Here is a 19980-nt window from a genome sequence, read left to right as displayed (position 1 = left end):
AGTCCTGTTACTATGGAAGATTTCTGCCCTCGCATCTAGTGTAGACACTTAGACGCTTGTACACGCACTAACAGTCAGTATAGTCAGTATAGAATAAGATTCTATCCTAAGAGACCTCTCTTTTTGGATAACATAGTTCTTTAAACATAGGATGTTAGATATGATTTGGGATTAGGTTGACATAACCCCAGACTTCTGTCTCCACATGTAGAGCTAAATGTCAAGTCCCCTTCACCCCCTAGTTGCACGTCAATCACACGTCATGCTGCTGCGCGCGCATCTCTGCCAAGTATTTCTGCTGACATTGCGAAATTCTTTCATGGAACCACCCTATTGTGACATCATACCTGATGACGTTCTTTAAGTTACGCCCAGTTACACCCATTTTTAGTTACGCATGTATGTTCTTATCTTTGTTATCAACTGTTACGCCTCCTGCATCTGTTTCACTGTAATGCCTATTGTATAAAAATGATTACTTGTCAATAAAGTTGGTCCTTCACTTCCTGAACCTTCGTGGTGATGGAATATGGAGTCCATCAATTCGAATTGATTTTGGAATAAAGCCCGTTCCGAACCTCTAATACCACGGATTCTGCCTCTTATTTTACTGAGCTATTATTATAGATTTTCCGCATCAAATTAAGTCCCGGTAATTAAATTATTTACCACAATAGCCCTCGAAAGTGATAACACAGTACCTTAATCTTGATCCTGCAAAGTTGTAATCATTGGATGCGACGAATGGGCGAAAGAGAGTTGGCCCAGCCCGGCCTCTTCTGGCCCCTGACGGCCACAGACGGCCCGCCTTTTGCCCGGGCTTAGCCCGGCGCACGCCCGCGCGTGTCCCGTGAAGCGGGAGGCGTGATGGGTTGATATCCGTGCCCCGGTGTCAGGGGGCGTGGCCTCTGGTTGCAGCGTGTCCCATAGGTTCCTGGGACAGGTAGTGTTTCCGTGGACCTGTGCTCTGGCCCCCACAACAAACGAAGCGTCTCCCGCGAAGCGGGAGGCGCGAGGGGTTGATATCCGTGCCCCGGTGTCAGGGGGCGTGGCCTCTGGTTGCAGCGTGTCCCGTAGGTTCCTGGGACAGGTAGTGTTTCCGTGGACCTGTGCTCTGGCCCCCTCAACAAACGAAGCGTCTCCCGCGAAGCGGGAGGCGCGAGGGGTTGATATCCGTGCCCCGGTGTCAGGGGGCGTGGCCTCTGGTTGCAGCGTGTCCCGTAGGTTCCTGGGACAGGTAATGTTTCCGTGGACCTGTGCTCTGGCCCCCACAACAAACGAAGCATCTTCAGTCTGTCTGTGCATCTATTTTGTTATGTGAAATTTAAAATCCAAGGAAATTAAAAGATAAATAAAAGGTATATAAATACCAATGGCCCTGCTAAAAGTCAAACCCACCAAAGTTGATAGTTCCCTTAAAAAAACACCCTTGGGATGAGTACACATTTCCACTGTAACTATAAACTTTGCATTCAGAGGAGAGTAATTAAAATAAAAGCATATAAAGGTCTGACATCCACATTATTAGATTTAAATTTCCGAATGTATTTCAGTTGCCCTGTACATGACTTATTTAACACTTGTTTCGACAGAATACCACTCAAGCTGTAGAATACAGTTATAAAATATCCAAGAAAATATATCATACATCTGTAGCAAGTAAGCCCACTTCAACCTCAAAAAATATCACATTAATCATTTATTTGGAAAGGTCATAATGACAATTTGTTGGAAATGGCCCTTTTTGCAGGGTTATGCCCAAACGGTTTGCTTCTTGCTTCAATTTTTCCTGACCTGTTTTTGCTGGCTTTGGGACTCAGGGCACTTTACCACTGCTGATCAGTGCTAAAGTGCACACGCTCTCTCTGTAAATTATGATTATAATTAGTTATCCATGAGTGGCATGTTTGGTTTACTGTTAAGTCTTTGTAAAGTGCAGTAAGTGTGCCAGGGCCTGTAAATAAAATGCTACAAGTAGGCTTCCAGCACTGATTGTGCCACCCACATGAGTAGCCCTGTAAATGTACCTCAGACCTGCCACTGCAGTGTCTGTGCACAGTTTTGAACTGCCATGTCAACCTGGCCAGTGCGCCCACTTGCCTGGCCCTAACCTTCCCCTTTGTTACATGTAAGACACCCCTCAGGTAGGCCCAAGGTACCCCCATGGGCAGGGTGCAGTGTATGTGAAAGGGAGGACATATACTGGTATGTATGACATGTCCTCATAGCGAAATACTGCCAATTTAGCTTTTCAGTTTGTAAGGCTATCTGTCTAATAGGATAGCATGGGAGAAACTTTGTAATATCTTACAAGTATAACTTCCCATTGGGACAAGATCGAGGAATAAAGTTTAGGCTGTCTGAACTCAGAATTTAATAACACATCTTTTAGTAAAGATGGTTGTTAAATTGTGTGTTTGAAAATGCCACCTTTAGAAAGTAGGTATTTTCTTATTAAATCATTATGTGTGCCTCTGCCTGGTGATGGATTGACTGTCTGGTTGTAGACTGATAGGATCTGGGGATGTGCATTCATTGTAGACAGCCACTGGGGGCGGGGGTTGAGCTGTGCCTAGCCTTCCTGGATGACTTAGAGCTAAAACATCAGCCCCAGGTCCCCTGAACTCTAGTTCTGACCTGCCAGGGGGTACCTGCCTAGGCCTCTGGAGGTTGTTCCTGCTGTTGGGGGCTGGGGGGCTGGAAGAAACCTAAGAGAAGTAAGAAAAACAATCTCATACACCGTCAGCAATGCTGCCAGGACGCCGTGGCCTGCACCAAGGCCTGGGACTTCGCTCATGAATTGCACGACGCACCGCCCAGCCTGCACCGCAGAGCCGATGCTGTTCAACACCTGCAGTTATCGGCCTTTCCCGATGCCAGCACTTGCACCAAATCCGTCATCCCAGCACCTGTATCCTGTTATCGCGGCACCAATAACTGCTGAGGGTGACTCCCTGAACTCGCCGACTTTGCATCACTTCACCAGAACCGACACCTCAACGCCAAAGCAACTGACTTCCCCCTTTCTGGATTCAACACATCACCTCCTTGCTGACTCAAAGCCTCACCTTCCCCATGGCAACCAGGGAGCCGGCCTCGACCTCAACACCAATGCCTCACCTCCATGCATCGTCATCGATTTCATTTTCCAAAGGTACCCTTTGTTTGGGGAGCCCACGTGACTTTTGTCGTTTGTCGTTTGGTCGTTTTTAAACTGGTGTGGTGTCTATGTGTGGTGTTATCACTGTATTACTGTGTGTCTTGAGTACAAATACTTTGCACATTGCCTTTGGGATAAGCCTGTTTGCTCGTGCCAAGCTACCAAGGTGGTGAGCAGGGGTTAGCTAAAGTGTGCATCCCCTTACCCTTACTAGAAGCTAGGGTCCCTACTTGGAGAAAGGTGCATACCTCTGCCAATTAGAGACCCCCAGTTCAAACACAATTCTATAGCTTTGTCCAAAATCCTGTCAAGGTAATTCTAACTTTGTCCATGTATAGAACCAAGTTAATACATCCAAGGAAAAGAAATGTTTGGTACATGCATGACGCAAAGCTTTAAGTTATATTTATGGAGCCACGCACAGCCACTGTGCATGGCTTTGAATGGCTTCATAAATATGGAGTAAGGCAACACAGCGCAAATCGCTGGTTTGCCTTTCTCTGAGCAAAGGTGGCATTCCATGGGCGTTGCCGTGGATGTTTCCATGCAAATCCCATGTTTTTTTACGCATTTCGAGACTTACCAAACCTGGTAAACCTAGGAATGGGCCAAAAAGATACGCCTCTCCAGGTGAGGCATAACAAGGAGTAATATGTTTATTTGTGCTCTTTTTTTCTTTTATGAGTGCTGCATTATGCAGCATACATAGAAAGAGGAAAACGCCTCTATGGATTGTATATGTGCAGGAAGGTGCCACCTACTCTGCAAAAACAATCCTGCCTACATCATAGGCACCCTTGCACCATGATGCAAGGGTGTCAGCATTGGCAACAGGCTTCCAAAATGGCACCAGTGCAAGTGCTAAGGACAGAAATGCACTGTATTGGATAAATACAGTGCATTACTGCCCTTTCCCTGTGACGCAGGACAGCACACTTAATCTGTGAGGCAGGTATTTTGCTGTCCTGCCCTGCGCCACCATTACCATAAATATGCCCCTACATCTCTACTCTGGAAGACTAAAATCAGGAGGAATTTTCACCTATAAGGAAAAAGAAAACCCTTCTACATATTTTAAGCCCTGAAGGATTAGACATTATCTCTATGAACAAGTTCAGTAAACGAACATAGGAAAACACTACTGGACACACAGCATTTAGTGGCTGAACAAAATGCTCATATATTAGGTATCTGGGAGATGTAGGCAGGGTAAAGAGGAGTTTTAGGGGCGATGCTATTTGAGACACAATCTGGTATAATCTGTTGAAATAATCAATTAATGAAAAGGACAATAGTCACATATTATGGAAAGTATTCATTAAGGTACTCTATGTACTAAGGGAAACACTATAGCTTTGGCGCATGCTTGGAGGCAGAAAACGGACTGAGCGCCTTTGTGGGTGTCACTGAGGTAGGATTGCCAGATGCCAGTGGAGAGAAATCTGCGTCTGCCTCATCCATCTATCACTTGGAGTGAGAAACTGCATGCACCAGATTTTCCTAGAAATATTGGCATTAGTGTTCAGGATTAACCTTTGCCCTCTGAGTGTTGAGGAAATGAGTAAACTTTTGTAGAGGATCCCATGAAGCACCAGAAAAACCATGCTAGAGGTAACTGTGGACAGACTGAATCGAAAGGGAAAGCAGGCTGCTGCCTGCTCCAAGATTCTTTGTAACCTTCATCTTGATCTTTTTTGCTGGATTGTGGAGGTGAGAGATGGTGGAGAGGGGTGGTAGACTGTCCTAAAACAAGGAAGCAAATGGATGGAGAGGAAGAATGGTTGGAGAAACAAAGCAGACACAATGTATGAATGTGCTGACATTTATTCTCTGCAAAGGGTGACTTCTGCTCAGAAATGGGGAATGGCAGAGATCAAAGCTGACCATCCTCTTTTCTTAAGGAGCACCTACAACATAAAAGGCCCCATCCCCAGTCTGTGAAGCTGTGTGAGTAGACTGAAGACAAAGTGAAGAAAAGGGGAAAGCAGGAAATTAAAAAGATGCTCCAAACTCTAAGGCCCTGATTCTGAGTCTGACCGGCATTTTGTCGGAATGGAAACCAACCAACTAGTAGTCGGCGGTTCCATCCAATGAATTTGGATGCGGCCACCAACGAGGTGGTCAGAAACATCCATTTTTCCATTGCAGCTTGTGCAGCTGCTGGAAAAGGGCCATAGAACAACACGCATTTGTATAATGGATATTTGCAAGCATCCACGCACCATTAGCCAGGCACCATGTGGTGTCTGGCAATCAGGGCATGGATATTTGGGGGCACCACAGCTGCCCCCAAAGGCCTCATAGCAGAGGCCGGGGATGGACAGGGGCACTGCTAGGGGCACTCACAGTCCGTTTCTGATAGCTTTTCAATGGCGGTTGGACTGCCATTGAAAGGCTACTTGAAAGGGAAGTTGTAATCCCTACGGGGCTGCCTTAGCAGGCACCGCCCCATTGAAGGAGATTCCTTTCCAACCGATGGTCAGAATCGTCGGGTCGATCACTCCGCATGCTACCTCCAACCACCGCGCATATTAATGCGGCGGCCAGACTGCAGCACTAGATGTCGTTCTAAACGCAACCGACAGGCTGCCTTTGGGAGTCTGACCGACATCATAATGACGGCCTAAGGTTCCAATGAGATGACTTGTACCAATTAATTATCTACCTGCTCTGAAAGACCGGGTAAAAATGCTGGGGATAAGTGGAAGTCACTTTCATGAAATCTGGTATAATTACTAAGGTAAAGGCTGCTCATTAAGAGAGAAATGTCTCTCCTATTGAGTGGCAAGAGGCAAAGAAATGTAGCCACAAAAGTTCTGGAGAGATCTGAAAACTCCTTGTATGAATGTGGATTATTAGTTGAAGTGAATGGTAGTCCTATTCAAGTAATAATTACACCATTCCTTGCTAGGTCCTGGTGGACCTCAATATTTTAAACATGAGCTAAATCTATGGTCACTGTAGCACAGTGTAGTCAGACTTTATTTAGGCAAATGTAAAATGCTTTTATCAGTATAAAAAAACTGTTGGAAAACACAACACAGTAATAATCACACTCCATTTTATTTATAATAATAGAGAACATTTTAATGCACAAACAGACTCCAAAGTGACAAAAGGTTGATGTCGGAAATAGGAAATAGGATTTTTCTGAGTTTTAGATGTTCCTAGCGCTAAAAAGTCCAAAGCGCCAACTGTGCGTATCTTGTCATGCTAAACTAAGTCAAACGTAAGGCAGTGGATTAGCATGGGCTGGATAAAGGGACCAGGTGTGTCCCAGAAGGAAGCTTACCTTCTGACTTAGTCATTTTACTGAAGAAAAGTCCTTGTCAACAAGGTTGTCAGCGGGACAGGGTTAAAGCTGGATCTGAAGAAGGGCTCGTCAACAGTATTCAACTAAAGTGCAGGACCTCAATCAGAGAATCATCACTGACTTGAAGTTCAAAACTCTTGATGTAGAAGGTGAGAAAACTCAGAATGGAGGAAATTCAAAGTCAAGGCATCATCAACATCACGTTTCTGCCTGCTGTAAACCTCTATGTTCAGATTTAGAAACTTTTCTGGAAGCCAAATTCCTTTCAAGAGAGGAAACAAGCAAGCTGACATCACCACTTCTCATGAGCATGTATCTAAACCTTTACTATCCTTCATGCTCACTTATTCAGTTCAATCAGAAGCCAGTTCACTTGTTGTCTGCGGGACAGTACTTGCTATGTGACTAACATTGGAGGTATAATTATTGGACAATCCTTTCAGCCTTAGCCACTATTCCAATAGATCCCAACGACTTAGGTGCCGATTAGGATCCTGGAAAAAATGTCCCCGTACGACTCATATCCGGTCTTTTTACCGTACGAATCGTACAAGTGCCGTACAAACTGCCAAGTACGATTCGCATGGGAAAAAGTCCATACGAATCGCATTGGGAATAATTCCCCACACGTCCTCGGGTCGGAAAAAGTGTCCGACACATCCCCGGACGATTTTACGTACAAATGTGAAAAGTGAAGTCCGAGCGCGCAAGTACGATCCATCCCGTGCGTCCGATGTTACAACCGTATGGAAAATGCACCGTACGGACCGAACTCCCATAGCAACCATGGAGACATGTGCCCGCATACGCGCCGACCCCCCCAGCCCCTGTGAGTACGCGCCGAACCCCCCCCAGCCCCCGTGTACGTACGAGTCGAACCCCCCCGTGTATGTACACCCGTGTACGTACGAGTCGAACCCCCCCGTGTATGTACACCCCCACCCGTGTAGGTACACCCGTGTACGTACGAGCCAAACCCCCCGTGTAGGTACACCCGTGTATGTACGAGTCGAACCCCCCGTGTATGTACACCCGTGTACGTACGAGTCGAACCCCCCGTGTAGGTACACCGTGTACGTACGAGTCGAACCCCCCCATGTATGTACACCCCCACCCGTGTAGGTACACCCGTGTATGTACGAGTCGAACCCCCCGTGTAGGTACACCCGTGTACGTACGAGTCGAACCCCCCGTGTATGTACACCCGTGTACGTACGAGTCGTACCCCCACCCGTGTATGTACGGTGCGTACCCCCAGCGCTACACGCTGGGGGTACGCACCGTACATACACGGGTGGGGGTACGACTTGTACGTACACGGGTGTACATACACGGGGGGGTTTGACTCGTACGTACACGGGTGTACCTACACGGGTGGGGGTGTACATACACAGGGGGTTCGACTCGTACGTACACGGGTGTACCTACACGGGTGGGGGTGTACATACACGGGGGTTCGACTCGTACGTACACGAGTGTACATGCACGGGGGGTTCGACTCGTACGTACATGGGTGTACATACACGGGTGGGGGTGTACATACACGGGGGGTTCGACTCGTACGTACACGGGTGTACATACACAGGGGGGGTTCCTCCAGAAGATGTTGGTACCACATAGTTAGTTCCATGCTGCTTGGTTCACAGCTAGGTTAATTTTAAGTCTTAAACCATGAGAAAAGCTGGTAGTACTTGAACCTCGACTCTTCAAGATTTATTCACTCTACAATTGTCCCAGGGCAAAGATTCACACCTTTCATTAATTGTCCCACCTACTTATCCCACTCTCTCTTTAAGACAGCCAGCCAGATGGTCAGTTAAACATTCAGGATATCCTGGAGAATCCCATTCTGAGGCTCAATTATTAAAGCATGGTACACCTAATAAAACCCTGAGTATGTACCATAGCTTCACTGCAGAACTCAAACACTTCAACCTCACTTTCTAAAGGTATTTAGGAGCTCCAAATTTGTATAGGAAAATATCTCTTACTGGACCCTCCAACAATGAGTTGTAAATAACCCCAATATATGCCTCTTATGGAAGGGAGGCAAACATCCTATGATTCTTCAGTTGAAAAGCCCAACAATATAGTTGAACATCAGAGAGAGCTAAACCACCATTATCTAGATGCAGCCTCATCTTTTTCCATGAAAGACATACACCTTTCCCCGCCCATACAAATTTTGTTATCGTCCAATAAAACTATAGCTACATCTCTTTTCATGAAAGTGAGGGGGATGTTATCAAACAGTTACGTCAAGTTAGGTGGTATTGAAATCTTTACTCAATCATAAATAGATAGGGATAACGTCTGTCTTTTTTATTTCATTAGACAGCCTCTCCAAGTTAACCATGAGAAGTCTGTATAAATGCTAAACTATTTGTACCCCCAAGTTTTTTATTCCTTACCTGCATTCAACACCTTCCCTTTGCAAATTCTAGATCATAATGTCTGACTTAGCCACATTAACCTTGTATCCTGAAACTCCTCCAAATATGGACAGTTCTTGCTCTACTCATGGGAGGGCTCTCTTGATATCCTAGGCATACGCCATCAAATCATCTGCATAGAAGGTGATCTTCTTTGTAACCCACCTCCAAGTGAATTGCAAAATATGTCTATTTAACCTGTTTTTAGCCAAGGGCTCTTGTAGAGGTTGAACAGCAGGGTGGAAAAGGAACAGTCCTGCGTGGTCCCTCTCCTTATCTTAACTATTGAGGACAAATTCCCATTTACCAAAACCCTTTCCATCAGGGAGCTATTGATCTACTGTAACACACCAGCAAATACTCCTCAAATTCCAAAACATTTTAGCAACCACGAGATGCTCCCAATCCATCTGACTGAAGACCTGAGATGTGTCCATGGTCAGGTTGGCTAATGCGAAGGACTGATAAGTTGCAATATCGACAGTACCAATCAAAGTATGTGTTAAATCCCTCAAGTACCTTCTAAGGAAAAAGCCCTTCTGGTTGTGATGAGTCACACTTCCCACTACTTTATTTGGGGCCTGATTTAGATCTTGGTAGACAAGTTACGTTATCACAACGGTCATGGATATCCCGTCTGATGAAATTTAAATCCCAGTATATCCTATTGGATTTATATTTTGGCGGACTGGACATCTGTCGCTGTTGTGACGGAGTAATTCGTCCACCAAGATCTAAAATAGGCCCTTAGTCTGTTAGCTGAAATCCTGTGAAGATCATGTACTCACAGTTCAGTTATGATATACGGAACTGTAATTGGCACTCATAGGAATTCTTATATGGTTTTCAGATCAAGGAAATGGTTGCCTCATTCCAAGATAATGAAATAAGAGAGTCTTCCAGCAAGATTGAGCTGAATAGTCTCAACCAGAAGGCAATTATGCTGTCTGCTAGGCTAATATACACTCCATTTGGGATCCTGTCTGGGCCCGCCGCTTTCCCCTTCTATAGTTTCTTTATTGCGTCATGCACTCTGACCCACTTATCTTCCAACATATCAGTTTCTGCTGATTGAGAGAGAAGCTAGGCAACCCATTCCTACCCAATAAACCATCCAACTGGTCTCTATCTGAGGTAGAGGCTTTGGAATATAGCTCTCTAAAAAATTTGACATACACGTATATACCCTGTGTGAGGATTTGTGGTATTATATGGTATGGCTGTAGGGCCTTACCTTAGAATACACTCAGAAAAACTGTCTAGGGTCCAGTCAGGCTTGTGTGAACAACTGTAACCTCAACCCTGGTAGTTATGGCTTTCGAGCAGCAAGGCTTGCACAAAGGAACTTAGTATAAATCATTCAATAGTATCAAACAATTAAAAAAAAAGCCGCACAACAAGAGACACTACACCAATTTATATAAACATATGATATTTTTTTAATTTTTAGAGGCCTTGATGAGCAAAATCCATGAAAGGTTCTGGAGCTTCAGATTGTGAAAGGTTTTATCACTTTTAATATCAACCGCAAATAAGTATTGGTAAACAAAAAGTTTGAAAACTTTTGAAAAATGTGTAAAATTTAGTTTGGAAAATCCTGTCCTGGTTTGGGAGAACAATTCCGACAGGATGGAGGTCTGGGGAGGCCAATGGGGTAGATTTGGAAAGTTACCAGACCACCAGAGCATTTTTAGTCCAGTTCCAGCCTTTACAGCATGACCGCCATAGACGATAATTAAGTGGTCCTGATGCCGGGGATGCAGGATGAAATGATGCTCAGAGATGCACAGGTTGCGCTGTTGTCCACAGGGGTGCCTTTGTGGTGATTCCTCGGTCCATGGGTGATGTGGGACAACTTCGACCACGGAGGCCGAGTTTCCACAACGTCCTCTTCAAGACAGTAGAAATCCAGCTGCAGCTGGGCTGCCGGTCTCCTTACACAGTAGTTGGGGCCAAATCCTTTGGTGGATGGTACTGTCCCTCTTGGGTGACTAATCCAGAATCTGATAGCACTTCCGGGTTAGGGTGATTCAGGTGCAACTTTAGGCTGTCAAGGATCAGTATCTTGGGGGCCGATTGGCAGCTAGTGGTGAATCGTCTCTGGTGGCTAGCAGCCTGCCGGTTTGGGCTTCTTCAGCTCTTTTTTCCTGGAGCTGGTTCCCAGGGATGAGCACTCTGATCCTTTGAGTCCCTTCTTTGATCTGGGTCTGGGGATCAATGTTTCCTTGAGGTAGAAGCCACAGGCATAGTCCAAACGTCGCTAGCCCAAAGTGCGGCAGGTGAACTACAGCAGACGGTGCAGCCTCTCTTTGATCAAATCCAAGGGCAGCAGGGCAGTCCTTTAGTTCTCTTTCCAATTCCAGCATGATATGAGGCTCAGGGTGCCAAGTGTGCCATAGTTATACCAGGAAAGTGCCTGAGGAGGCCACACAATCACTAACCAGTGAGCTACCATGTCCCCTCCTTTCTGGTGCCGACTTTCTGACAATGTGTCACATTTAGCAATGACATGGGCACACTATTATGGCCACTCTCAAGATGTCTGAACTTCTCCTCTACTGTGAGGAGCTTGGTAGCCCCCCCCCAAGAGGTGTGTCTACCTCGGGGCTACAAGCCCATGGGAAGACCAGGTTGGGCACTGGTCTTCCCTCTCTGGCACTGTGAGAAAAGCATCCTTTTTCCCCCAGATCACCCCAATTTTGTGATTGATGTTGGTGGTAACTGACTCTGACCTGGGCTCTGCTTCCAGACCCATGGCCAGTGCTCTGATTATAAGGTATATGGTAGTTAGTTTTAATTACATGCTTGGCACTGACAGCCTCGCTGTACGTCCCTCGTGTATAATAGGGCATGTCAGTTTAGGGGCCTGTAGACTAAATGCACATAAGTGTACACTACTGAGCTGCCTCCTGTCATTGTGAAGGCAGCCCTGCTTTCCAGGCTTCCTTTACATTAAAATGAAATGCTAATTCAACTTTGAAATTTAAGGTACTACCAAAGTTTAAAATTACCTTATTTTATACATATAAGTCACCTCTAAGGTCTCTCCCAAGCGCTCCAGGAATAGGATGCCTTGTAACTATAAGCATGGACATTATAGAACATGGTAATACTTTATTAATGTGCAATTACTGAACGAAAGGAGCAAAAAATGATAAGTATTAAAATGATAGTTAGGAAAAATCCAACAACTCACCACTGTTAGATTTTTTTTAACCATCACAGTAAAGCAGTTATAGAACTTTTTTTCTGTAAGCCAAAATCCAGCCATCCAGCCTTTCAGCAGCCCTGCTGTGATTGGTCAGCCTCTGCCAGGCTGAGCCAAGCTGTCTTAATTAAGTGGGAAGTGGCCTAACTAGTAACATAGTATTTCCTGTGGGAGGAGAACTGCAAGCTGCAGAGCAAAAGGCAGGATGGGGGTAGAGTAGCCAAACTGGTTATCCAAGAGGAAATGACAGTTTATGGCAGCACATACTCTCCCCCACATCCTGCACCTCCAGCAAGACAGTAGCCCTTGTAATTAGATTAGCTGACGGGCTGGAAAGGGAGTGTTATGGAAACATAGCCACACCGACGGGTGGGCTTAGCCAGATCTAACCCTCCAGGAGAGAGTGTCTACATTTTGGAATTTGGTAAAATTGTGCTTTCTGGGTCAAAAATATGCCACACTTTAGAGGAAGTTGTCACACACCGGGGTAGCACCCTGCAGCCTTTTGGTCAGGGGTGCCTCCCTGCTAGGCACCCAGGAACTGTAAATAAATATTGGAGTGTTGCCCAGCAACTGGGATCCCTGCCTGAAACAGCAAGGAGAATAAGTTCTGTCCTGCTGGAACCCTGAACTGCACCCTAAGGATAGTGCTCTGAAGGACTGCACCTACTGCACTTTGTCTGCCTTCACAATGATTAAGGAGTGAACTCTCTGAAAGCAACAGGTTAGTGGAGCTCCACCTGCATCATCTTCAACAAGAAGAGAGGAGTTGGCCTAACAGCTAGGGCGCTCGACCTCGGACCTGGGGAACTGGGTTTGAGTCTCGGTAATGATGCTGAACATCCTGTGATTCTGGGCAAATCACTTAATCTCCCCGTGCCTAACAAAAAATGAATGTGTGTGCTCATGTAATGTAACTGGTGCTATGTAAAGCGCTCTGATACCTGATTGGATTCGGGTAAAGTTTGCGCTATGTAAAACTGCAAAAAAAAAAAAAAAGAAGAACCCATCTGGAGTGCATCCAGTGAAATTTTAAGGCATTGGCCCGGTGCATTGTGGAAAACAGAGTTCCAACATCCCAAATACACTCTCAGAGGTTCAAGACCCTAGGATCTTTGTTATGGACACTTTGGAATCCCAACAGAATTTTGGAGAAGTTTGGAGCAACTTTTGAAAAAAGCTCCATAAGTTAACTAGGTGCATTGGGGGATTTGTAGTCACAGACCCCAAGAGACAAACCAGAACATTTGAACTCATAGCTGGTGCTGTGGACCACTTTTCTGCATCAAGAAACACATCTGGATGTAAGTGTAAAAGTGTTACTTCGTGGGTGGCCTGAACTCTGGATTTTGTCCTGGTCCAGCGCAACCTTTTTTAATCCTTTGAGAGCAATTTGCTTCTAAGCACTACTTTTACTTTGAATTTTGAAAAATTCTTATCTCAGGTTCCCTACATTGGTTTTTTGTCTTGTTGTTGTCATTTTAATCATAAAAATATTTCCTATTGTTATAAATTGGTGTTTTATTTTTATTGTGTGTTGTGTCTTTCTTATTTAATGTATTGATTTTTTAAATGCTTTACATGCCTGTTTCATAAGTTAAACCTGCCTGCTTGCTGCCAGCTATCAAGGGTTGACCAATGGAATCATTTACTGAGATCTTGATTGAACCTTTTAGTAATAAACCACTTTCCAACAAGACCTGTCTCCAGTCTGTCTAATTAAGCAAAGGGCAGCCCTTTGAGAGTGTTATCGTCATTTACCCAACAAAGGTGGCTTTGCCTTTGAGGCTCACCTTTTGAGCTAGCACCCTGAGAGGCTTCCTGAAAGGGGAGGTGACACCTCTCCCTAAATTAGGCTTCTATTGTTTTCAAGGATAGAAGTCGCTCACACAACTCCCTAGGTCAGCAGAAAGGTATCTGTAGGCCAGTGCCGGTGTGAGGCTACTGGACCAGCTGGGTTACAGAGCACCAGCTTTGTAAAAGTTGCTGTACTTGAATGATGACATTAAATTCTTCCTGGGCATCAAGTCAGGTTTAATGCCATGATTAATTTGATACCTCACAGTATCCATCGGTAGTTCCATTCAGACGTTAGCCAGGCTGGGGTGCCTGCCTATAACCTTGTATTAGCCAATAGAGTTACTAACTTTTCCTCAGCAAAATGACAATGTGAGAGATTTTGCTGCAAGGACATATATAAACCTACATGCACCACTTAATATTATGGAGATCCTTACCTTCGGGCTCTTAATCCTTAGGGGAGGCTTACATGCATTGTTAAGGGAAAGGGTTGTTTTGCCATTAATGGTAATGGCAAAGTCGAAATTGCAGTGGGACAACTGTCCTTTTAGTCTTCAGTGGCAGGCTGGAAGCCATTGTGTACTTTGTCACACACAGGGTGGCACAATCAGTGCTGCAGCCCTAGATGGACACTCTGCCTTACATGCCCTTGATTTCGTGGACACTATAGGGACTTATAAGTAAGTCACTACTTGCTGATTGGGGATAGCCAATTTAACATACACTTTGTAATTGGTACTAACACTGGCACTGAGATGTGGTTAGTATTCCTCAGTGCACTCTCAGAGTCAAAAAAACTGAAGCTAGTAGTCTAAATGGAGACAGAAAGTGGGGAAAAACTTACAATAATTCTATTTCCTTACAACATGACTGTCTTCTAGAAGTAGTTGTGTCTTATCATCTATCACTCCTTTTATATTACTTCTACTCCTGTCCAAGTTGGCCTTCCAAGCTGATAATTTCCGACACCTTTCTCCGTACTCAAAATTCTTGATCTTTCTTATTTCCCACTGTTTCCTCACCTTCTCCTCCATTGTTTACCCTATATGTTGCCTGCTGTTCCAGAAACAACTGTTCAATCTCACTTATGCCTCTGTGACAGGAAAATGGAAGGGACTTGGCAACACTAGATTTCTGAGTGGTATGACTTTTATTGAGAAACTATTTTGTATAGTTCCAATAAGGTCTTACTATATTTCTCCTGGGTTTCTTTTATCTTCATTCTGGTATCCATCTAGGCCCCTGCTTAGGTGGGATCAACTACATATAACCTTGGGGGTAAAAAAACATAGGACTTAATACTCAAGCTCTTGTCCAGGATTTCCCTTCACCTTACATTGCAGCGTGATCAGTGTTATTGTCGGTAAGGAACAAATTCCTTACTTTTCCTGTGGTCTGAACACCCAGTGCATGATGGATTCAGTGAAAATGGTGCCAGTGAAACATACAGTGTAATTGAAGAGGGTTTAGGGATGGTGAGAAGGACTAAAGCCAGACTGTCCCCAAGAACAAACAATCATCCCTTCGGCTACACCTTGAGGGTTCTCCGTCGGGATCTTAAGATATAATAATGACCCACGCAAAAACCTCTCCAATATTGCTGCCCACCACTGCACAGGCCCATGTCCTGTTCCCAGCGCTTGCTTGAGGCCACTGTCCTGACCTAGGATCATGGCATTGTTGTCCTTTGCGGCTCCCTCTGAGCCAGTTGGATCCGTCTTTGCATTGTGAAAACTATGAAATGCCTCCCTTTAGGGTTCTGATGCCGTCTCCTTCACCTGTTCTCTCCATCGGTCCCATTCCCTGGAAAGGTTGACTGGTCCTGTAGTGGTCCTTTGGGGCCTCCCGCCCCCTCTAGTCACTTTTCATCAAATTGATTCTGTGTTCTTTCCCTACATACTCCTCACACACCTCACCTTCTTCCGGGTTGCTCTCTTGAGGGACAAAGTCTCCGTCCCTCCTCACTGGACTGAGTGCACAGCTAGAAAGCTGGTCTGGTGCATTCCTGTGCCCCCAGGGTCCCGGCTTTCACATATCTTGTTGGATGTTTCACTTAGCCCATCACAGCCTCCTTCCTCTGCTGATGATACTTTTAACCTCCCCTCCAGCATTTTTATCTCTTTCTCTAACTGCTCTACTTGTTGCCTTTCTCTTTTATTTATGGACTCTGTCAGGATCTGTAGAACCCCTATTAAGTAAGCTTAATATACATCCCAAACCACTGCAATCTGAGCTGTCTCTTTAATCCATCTGAAAAATCCTCAGTTCTGTTTTGGATCCCCTGTAACTTTCTCCAGCCAGTGAAGACGTTTCCTGTCTAGATTCCATCTTACTGGTCTGTTCTGGCCTGACACTTTGATTTGCATAACTATAGTAACATGATCAGACAAGTGGATTGGGAGATGTTCTAACTTCCAAATCTCACCTAACTCCCCATTTTCTAGGAGAAAATAGTCAAGCCTGGAGTAATGGTGGTACCTTTTGCTAAGGAATGTATAGTCTCTATGATAAAGTTCACTTGAGTCCGACCAGCAGTTAGATGTTGGTGGCAGCAGCACAGCAGCAGTCTGGTAGTTGCCTCTAGATTTTGTTTTTGCAAAATGTTCAGACAAAGTTTCTAAGTGTCCAGCAATTTTGTAATGGGAAGAATACACTCCAGATAAAGGCATAGGACGTTATGGGAATGACTAATCTCCCAGAAGCCACCAGTACGGTCCAATGCAAATCCATTTGGAGCTGGTCAGCGAGGTTCAGCAGCGATGTGAGCTTCTTGCAGCTTTTGTGTTCACAGGAGGCTAAGCAGCTAGCCCTTTGAGTTAACTCTTTTATCCTGGGAAAAGGTAGGAGCAGGTCCATGCCTAAGCATCTCTCTCCACAGGTGCAGTCCTTCTTATGTCTTTCATAATTCCAGAGATATCTTGAAGATGGTACTGAGGGTGCCACTTTAATGCCCAGTGCCAGCCTGCAGGTGGGGGGAATCTCCTAGCCACTCCCTAACCAATGGGGTAAAAGGTTCCAGGGGTGCCCAGCCCACCTTTGCACCACTTCCTGTGTGTTGTACTGTAAACTATCCCAGAATGCTTTCTCTACCTAACTCCAGTATGACAGAATCTTTATTTTATTTTGCAGAGCTCACTTGGCCTTCCCAGAGTGTGGCTAGCATCATGGGCAAACCCTCTCTTGTGGTCACTCTAAACCAGTTCTGGGGGCAACGTTTCTTCCACTGGGATAAGTTGGCACTTGGCTATCTGGAGAATAAGGGAGCAGGCCTGGGTGTGAATTACATCTGCTGGTGACAGGGTATGCACCTTTTGAAGTTTAGATAATTTCCTGGGCCCAATCCAGAAGACCATCCTGTTGGGGGGAAAGCATCTCCTCACTCCCAAGTGTTTCAAACCTTTTGTCCACTGTCTGGGAGCAAAACACATCTCACATCTCAAAGAAGGAACTTTAACAGTCAGAGGACGCTGCCAAAAAGACTAATTTGGCCTAGGAAGGAAAATGCCAGTTTTCTACAAGTGGTATTTGCAAATTACTAATTTGAAATACGATGATTAGATAAGATTTTAAATTGTTAATAATTTGAGACCTTGAACCATAATTCTACCTATTCCCAAAACTGAAGTTATGCATTATAAGATGTTATAAAGTAATCCAGTGCTTTTCTACGGGAGAGATGGTCTTGCCACAGTGAAAAAGGACTTTGGAGATTTTTTACTTACCGGACGTGTAAATCTTAGGCATACATTTCCTACATTTTGCATACCATGCACCCTGCCCTCTTGGTATTTAGGGCCTACCTCAGAGGTGATTTTTAAGCTTTAAAATGGAAGGTTTGTGTATGGAAAATATTTATTTTGCCAGGTTAATTTTGCAGTCTTAAACTGCTCACTAAGGCTACAAGGGTGTTATATACCCCAATTTACCACAATCTAGGCCTAGGTAGCTACATGACTTTTTACCTACATTTGTCCTACCTTGGTCCGCATTACAGTTCTCGGGGCTCTGTTCATTGCTGTCCTGTGGGGCCACGCCGCTACAACTGCTTTCCTCACCTGCTGCCAGCCTCCCCTGCCGCCGACGCCGTCTTGCACCCAGGCGCGGCCGCAGTGAGGGGAGGACTACATCCCCCAACAGCACTAGCGGCAGGAAGCCGCACACGCCCCTTCGGCGCCCGGAGGCCTACTTTAACCGAGGAGAGCCCCGGTGGAGTGGGGGCTCTGTTCATTGCTGTCCTGTGGGGCCACGCCACTACAACTGCTTTCCTCACCTGCTGCCAGCCTCCCCTGCCGCCGACGCCGTCTTGCACCCAGGCGCGGCCGCAGTGAGGGGAGGACTACATCCCCCAACAGTACTAGCGGCAGGAAGCCGCACACGCCCCATCGACGCCCGGAGGCCTACTTTAACCGAGGAGAGCCCCCGCATCGCGGGACGCACGTGGGTGGCGCCGGGCGAAGCCCGGGCAAAGGGCGGGCCCTCTGAGGCCCTCAGAGGTCAACAGAGGTTGGGCGGGCCATCCCTCTAAGCTGCTACTTAAGGTGAGGTCAGTGATATGTCAAACATGGGGAAACGTAATGCCAATGCAACCACAAAGTCATCTGTGGTCCACTCTGCACTCCCGCTATCCTTAGAAAGCATGCTGGACAACGCTTTCAATATGGTTACAAATGAAATAGCCAACACCGAGAGGAGAATGTCTATGGAGCATACACGCTTACATCCTGAGTCGCAGGAAATAAGCCCAAAATATAATTTACCGCTGTCCCCCGTGGTCACAGTTGCCAAACCTAATGCGGCCAACCTAGTACCTACACCATCAGGGGGTAACTGTGGTACAATTGTAATCGATTCACAGTCTGATCCCATTACGCATGCTTTCATCCCTCCTCTGTCCCCGAATAACAAAACTGCAGGGGAAACACGAAAAAGAGGCTCTTTGAAACCATCAGCCAACAAAAGGAAACAACCCTCACGCAACAAGAGCCAACCAACCCCGCAGAGTATGTGGACTAGAGGGAAGCAAAAAATGCCAGGGGGTAGCAGCGTCATGACTGAACCATTGCAACTCGCTGAAGGGCTCTTGGACACTTTTCCCTCCAAAGAAGGACATAATTGCGCATGCACACAGACTGATCCTGTAATCGAAAGCGCCACCTGAAAAAAAGTCAAATGAGAATTTTATGGAGACTATAGTTGATACTATTTTTAAACAGATGGAAAGTCAAATGATCAAACAGTTTAATAACAGTTTTAAAAGATTAGATAGACTAGAACATTTGATAAAAAATGAAGATGCGAAAATGAAAGGGGTTATTAGCCTTGATTTAATAAGGGGAGATCGCCTTTTGAAAGAGCTGGAAGTTGCTAGTAAGGGCTTCCTGGGTGGAGGGCCCAATACTATAAGTAGTACAGCCACATCCAATACTGTATCAAAAGGTGTCAATGGAGAGAGTAATCATACTGTAATAACTCCTCAGCATACCCCGGTTGGAGCAATGGAATTAGTTTGTCCTATTGGCATGGCCTCCAACACGCTAAAGGACGCTTCTACCTTGCCTTCTATAAGGCTGGAGGTACCCACTAATATTGGGCCAGATAAGGGCCAAACCATTGCTACTAGGCCGACTAAACACCTGGGGCCTGCCCTTCATCTGCCTCCCGATGCCTGCCCCTATGTTTTAATTTTGGCAGGCATACCACAGCTAAGGGATGGTCAGAGTGAGTCATGGGTTCAGCTAAACAACAAGTGCTTAGACTGGCTGTCCAAACACAAAGGGGTAGACCCTAACATATCGAGAGAAATTTTGTCCGTCCGACGGGTGTGCTGGGTTGGTCCATCATCTAAGAATATAGCAGGAGACTGTATCGTAATTAACTTCAGAAATCCTATTACAGTCAAATCCATCCTCGGCAGCTTTAACAATTATTTCTCCCCTCCTACTGTTATAACCTCTTTGCCACTGGGCTACTTCTATAGACCCCATCAAAGATTACCCAGCTCTGCCCCACCACCTTTCCCACTGCATAATAGGTTCAGCGCATTGTCTGAGCTGGGTACCCTGGACTG

The sequence above is a fragment of the Triturus cristatus genome, chromosome 3_1, assembly GCF_964204655.1.
Source record: "Triturus cristatus chromosome 3_1, aTriCri1.1, whole genome shotgun sequence".
Lineage (NCBI taxonomy): Eukaryota > Metazoa > Chordata > Amphibia > Caudata > Salamandridae > Triturus > Triturus cristatus.
Note: the sequence above shows the minus strand (reverse complement) of the source record.